Source organism: Camelina sativa, chromosome 13 (assembly GCF_030686135.1).
Source record: "Camelina sativa cultivar CO46 ecotype springtype chromosome 13, ASM3068613v1".
In the NCBI taxonomy this organism is placed as follows: Eukaryota; Viridiplantae; Streptophyta; class Magnoliopsida; order Brassicales; family Brassicaceae; genus Camelina; species Camelina sativa.
In genome coordinates, this window is record NC_141892.1 from 13021538 (window position 1) to 13027537 (window position 6000).

At 33.4% G+C, this 6000-nt stretch overlaps 1 pseudogene; it reads right to left on the reverse strand.

The window, feature by feature from the left end:
* Positions 1-1863: 1863 nt before the first annotated feature.
* LOC109128356 (uncharacterized) lies at positions 1864-2678 on the reverse strand (annotated as a pseudogene).
* Positions 2679-6000: the final 3322 nt, after the last annotated feature.

Below are 6000 nucleotides of genomic sequence, written 5' to 3' on the forward strand. Positions count from 1 at the left end.
TGTGTCGTGTTAGTAATCCATCTTCATCATACTTGTGCCTGAAAAGCCACATAGACCGAACAATATTGACCTTTGGAGGCCTAGGTACCAAATCCCAACTCTTAGTTTTAATCATAGCACCATGCTCATCTGTCATAGCAGGGTTCCAATTTGGATCCAATAGAGCTTGGTTGTGACCTTTAGGAAGAGGTGATTTGGTCGTGGTAAGAAGGGAGGTAACCTTTTTTGGTTTGGGTATACCTGATTTTGAGCGAGTAGTCATTGTGTGGCTTGGTTTAGGAGGCACATTTGACGGTGGTGTGGGGAGTGAAGGAGGGTTGAGTGTTTGGCTATGTGGTTGAGGTATTTCTGGTGTTGGTGTTTGTAATATCTGTTTAAAAACAGGTGCAACATCATCATAAACTCGTGATCAGCTGCTGGGAATTTATCTTCGATAAAGTGAACATGGCGAGAGATGATGATTTTGTTGGTTTTTAAATCCAAACAACGATATCCTTTGTGATGAGAAGGATATCCAGGGAATAAACAAGGCGTTGTCTTTGGGGAAAGCTTCGAGAGGTTTGAATGATTTAAGCTGGGAAAGCATAAGCATCCAAAAATTCGAAGGTGAGTATAAGTTGGATTTTTGTTGAAAAGAAGAGTGAATGGTATCTTATTTTGAATAGCACTTGAAGGTAGAATGTTTAAGATGTGAACAGCTACGTTCAATGCTTCAACCCAATAAGATGGTGATAACCGAGCTTGAAACAAGAGAGCCCAAATAGCATTGTTGATAGTTCTAATCATTCGCTCAGATTTCCCGTTTTGTTGGGAGGTATGTGGACAAGAAAACCGAATTTTGATCCCATGTTCATCACAAAAACCATGAAATTGGTTGTTGTTGTACTCTCCCCCATTATCACATTGTAAAGATTGGATATGGCCATTGAATTGAGTTTTGATCATTTTTGTATAGTGGTTGAACTTTGAGAAGACCTCACTCTTCCTTCGTATATGATAAACCCATAGATAGTGTGTATAAGCGTCTAAAAACAGAACATAGTATTTTATCCCACTGATGCTAGGAACAGGAGATGTCCAAACATCGAAATGAACGATTTCAAAAGCTTTGGATACAGTAGATTGAGAAGAAGCAAAAGGCAATTTTATTTGTTTTCCCAAGTAACAAGGTTCACAAGGCTGAGAAATTTTGTTTTTCTTACAGATACCCAAAGAATTTGAAACAATGGAATTAAGACTTTTATTATTTGTGTGAGCTAGACGCTTATGCCAAAGTGAGGGTGTGGAAGCCAGGAGAACAGTGGAAGTGGTCGGAGTTTTATTGAAAAAAGCTGGAAGAGAGTTGGGATCACCCTCACTGTTACATCGGAGAAGAGTTTCCCTTGTCGGAAGGTCCTTTACAGAAAAACCAAAAGGATCAAATTCAACGGTGCACCAATTGTCTGTTGTGAACTTACGAACAGAAATTAAATTTTTGACAATCTCAGGTGTGACTAGGACGTTTTTGAGGGAAAGAGGTCTGGAAAGTGTTTGGATAGAGGAAGATCCGACACAAGATACTGGAATTTTGGAACCATTTCCTACTATCATAGATTGCTTTGTGCCATAATTAAGTTTAGAGTTGAGATTACCTGTAGAGGAAGACAGATGTGCCGTAGCTCTAGTATCCATTATCCAAGCGGTCGGATCAGTGATGGTCTCCATCATTGGAGTTGATGGCTGAATTTTCATGAGATGTGCTTGCTGGTGTTGAAACGGCATCGCTTGCTGCGTTGCGAATGATGGTCTATATGGAGCTTGAGGCCATTGTCCATAATAATTGGGCCACACTGGAAATGGGCCTTGCCAGAAGGGAGGAGAACCCTAATTTGGAAACTGAGGACGAGATTGATTGTTGTTTCGACCTCCTCCCCTCGATCGATTATTAGAACGATGGTTTCCCCTGTTGTTGTTGTTGAATTGTTGACGTTGAGTCGTTTGGTTGTTGGGTCGTGGCTCAGGCGAGGAAGTTGCTACCGTAAGAGCCGTCGTAGATGAAGAATGATCGAAATGAGTAGAAGTGCGCCGATTGGTCTTTTTGAGGCGTGATTCCTCTAGCTCGAGCATCGACTTCGCAACTTCAAAGGTTGGAAAAGGGTCTTTGTGTTTGATTACATTGATTATGTAATCAAATTTCTCATTGAGTCCATTGAGAAGATACATGACCAACGTTCGTTCATTGACTGGAGCATTGACATTGGTGAGCAAGGCAGCAAGAGATTTGATCTTCTGACAATACTCTTGAATGGTCTGATCGCCAATCTCCTGATTCTGGAGTTCATCATCAAGTTAGATGGCTCTTGCCTCCTTATTGTTTCGAAACTGATTTCAACACGTCGCCAGACATCACATGCAGTACCACCTGTTTCAAACGATGACCGAAACAGATCTGGAGCAAGGTAACCATAGTTCCAAAGCTTGACTAAACCATCACGTTTGTACCAGGCCGCATCGTTGGCATTAGCGGGAAGCATAGTGCCATCAAGATGTCCTAGTACATCGAACATGAGACAGTGAGTGCGAAACAACTCTCTCCAAGCATCGTAATTGTGATCATCAAGATCGAGAATTATAGGAATGTGAGATTTGATGTTGGTGACACCAAACACACACTCATAATTCGCTTGGGGAGCAGTCATTTTTAAAGAAGAGAAAGAAGGAAGATAAAAAAGAAGAAGAAGAAGAAGAAGAAGCGGAAGAGAATATCAAGAGCAAGGCTCTGATACCATGAAAGCTGGATAATTTCCCTTGAGGGATCAATTGATTTAGAAGGGCTTTATATGCAGCCGAGTAGGTTACAGAGTACTCTACATATTGTGGGATATATACAACAAGATATATACGATTGTAGCTAAGTAGTTGAGACAGAATATCCTATATTCTATCACGCAAGACTTGTTTTTCAAGCATGCATCTATTCTATTTGGCAAGAACGTAACGGAAGGATCCACGGTAAGCCATGGCCAGGCCCGGTCCTTCACCAATTCTAATGAAACATTCGTATTGGGCCTCAAAATTTCGAAGCCCATTTTGGAGGCTTTTTAAAAAACTAATAAGGCCTCAAAATCTCATAATTTTGTAAAAAGACCTCCTAATTTGAAAAATGTCCAATCTCCCAAAAAATCCAAAATTAGTTAAAAGACTTCATAATTTAAAAATATCCTATAATTAATAAAATAGGTTTTAAAATCAGAAAAAGTTTCCATAATTAGTAAAAAATCCCAAAATTTTAGAAGTTGATACATAATTTTTTTTGACAGCCCCATATAGTTAGCAAAACAAATATCAGCTTTTAATATTTTATTATTTTTAAAAAAGAGAAAATTATAATATTTTTTTTTGTATTGGGTAATGGATTTCACCGGACCGGCACTGGCCATCGCACTCTCCGTTGACAATGAACCGTTGTACACAGCCGATGCCATTGACAAGACAATAAAAGCTAGACTTGCGTCTCTCACGCCACACACGGAAGCAAACGAATCAGATCTTCGCACCCGTTGGTCCAGTTTAATAAATCTCCCAAGCATGTCATAGTCGTTCTTGTCTCTGTAACTTCCATTGCTCTATTTTTATAATGCTCTGTCTCCAACCATTGTATATTTTTCTTTTTGTTGATTAAAAATGATAACATTCCAACAAAAAAAATGAAATGAAGTGAAGATCATATTATATTCAAATCCAAATAAAATCGAATTGATCGTTGGTTGGTTCTGGTTGGTACCAAACTTAACTTCATTTTAAGCAAAAATAAATCTATATATAATAGTAATATGAATAAATGTCACTAAAAGTTGTGTTTTTTCAATCGTATTTTTTGGATAATTTTCCAAAAAAATCATAGAAAATTTTATTACGTGTGTTACTAAAAGTTGCAATTGTTCATTGTAATGGTTTTTTTTTGTAAAGTTGCAACTGTTCATTATAGAGTTGTGTTTATTGGAACATTCATATCTTTTGAAATCTATATATGTATTTGTAAGTTTAAACTGTTTTCATTTTTTTGTCATGACACAAAATAATATAGAATTTCAATTTCAAAGGTTTCTATAGATTTCTAAATTATTCTCTAGCATTCATTCTTTTAAAAGTAAAGAAATTCCTCCAATTTTTTATTTAACAAAATAGTTTTAGAATGGTGAATCTAATTTACAACTTTTAGTTAATTTTAAATATAAAAATTTATTAAAAATACCTATAATTTTTTTAAGAGTTAGATCGATTATATAATGAGTTTTTGGATTTGACTATTGAATTTGGTAATAAAAATGTCTTCTATTTAAAAACAGTTTATATGGATTGAATACATCATAACTGAATAATGCATTAACATTACTACAAAGTCCAGATCTGAAAGATATCCTCAAGCTATATGGCTATCTTGTATATTTTTTATTTGTGTTGGACCCTTTAATTGTAGTAAACGTGAAATGAATCGTTTGAATTTTTATTTTTTCTAGATAAAATTTCAACTGTTAGAAGAAAAGCAATGATGTTTGTCACTTTAATATAAAAGGAGGATATTTTCGTTAAATAATTTTTTATATTTATTTTTAAAAAAAATCATACAGTTGCGTCTGTTTATTGTAGAGTTGTGTCTTTACCATAAAATATCTATATAATATATTTATTTTGAAAAAGATCGTATGGTTGTGTCTGTTTATTGTAGAGTTGTGTCTTTTACAATGAAAATCTATATGATAATAACAATCTGAATAAATACCATTACCAGTTGTGATTTTTAATAGTATCTTTTCATTATATAATTTTTTTCTTTTTTTAAAAAAAATCATACGGTTGCATCTATTCATCGAGAGTTGTGTCTTTTATCATAAAAAAAAAATCATTTAGTTGCTTCTGTTCATTGTAGAGTTATGTCATTTTGCCATAACTTATTTACAACTTTTTGTACCAATAGTTATGTTTATCTAAATGTTTATATCTTTTGAATATTTGTCTATTCTTAGATAACTAACAAATCAATGAATCATTGTTCGTTGACACAAATTTTTTCGTTTCATGATAAATCTAAATAATATGAATTTTCATATTCATTATCCAAGATTATTCTATAATCAATCTAAAAGATTTTAGAAATGATTATGGTAATATAGAAATTTAATCAGCTTTAGTTGTGCAACTTAGAATTGCATTTATTTATCGTAACTTTTGAAAAATATGTAATTTTTTAATATTTAACTATTTCGTCTTTTATTTTTAGAAGTTATGTATTTTTATTATAATTATTTGTTGATAAATTTTCACTCGAGATGAAAATTATTTTATTTTAAAATTATTTTATCAGAAAACTGTATTTACTTATTATAATCGTTCGTCTGATATTCTCACTTAGAATCACTTCGTTACAATATTTTTTTATGAGTAATATATAAATATCAATAACTGTTATGATGTTTGTTACTCTTTACAATAATTTTTCATATAATATCTTATACTTATAGTACATACAAATTATTTAATAATTTGCCTCGATACAAGTAGAGTTGACTCGATTCATTATGATTTTATTAAATAATTTTTAACTAGAGTTGAGTCTTTTTACCGTATTATTTTTTATTATAAGGTATGCAAGTTAAGCTCCCTTTGCAATGACGACTCCAAATTATTTTGATGTTGTAAGGATAACCAATGTTTTCCCTCTCTTTCACACTTCTCACTGCTTCCACTTCCTTAATCGCCCCTCCCCCACATCATGCCTGCAAGTTTATCTTTTACACATTATATATGTAAAAGATTTGTCTTGGCCATGCATGTGTTAATGGTTTATGTGTTTGTTCGTAATATTGGTTTATGTGTTTTATTAAACACATTAGTATGTATGTCGGTACAAAAAAAATGGTATTGTATCAATTAAATTATAATACTATTAATTTAAACTAGTTATTAACAACTTAGTACCAATTAGAGTATATGGTTTCGATTACAATAATTGGTGATTAT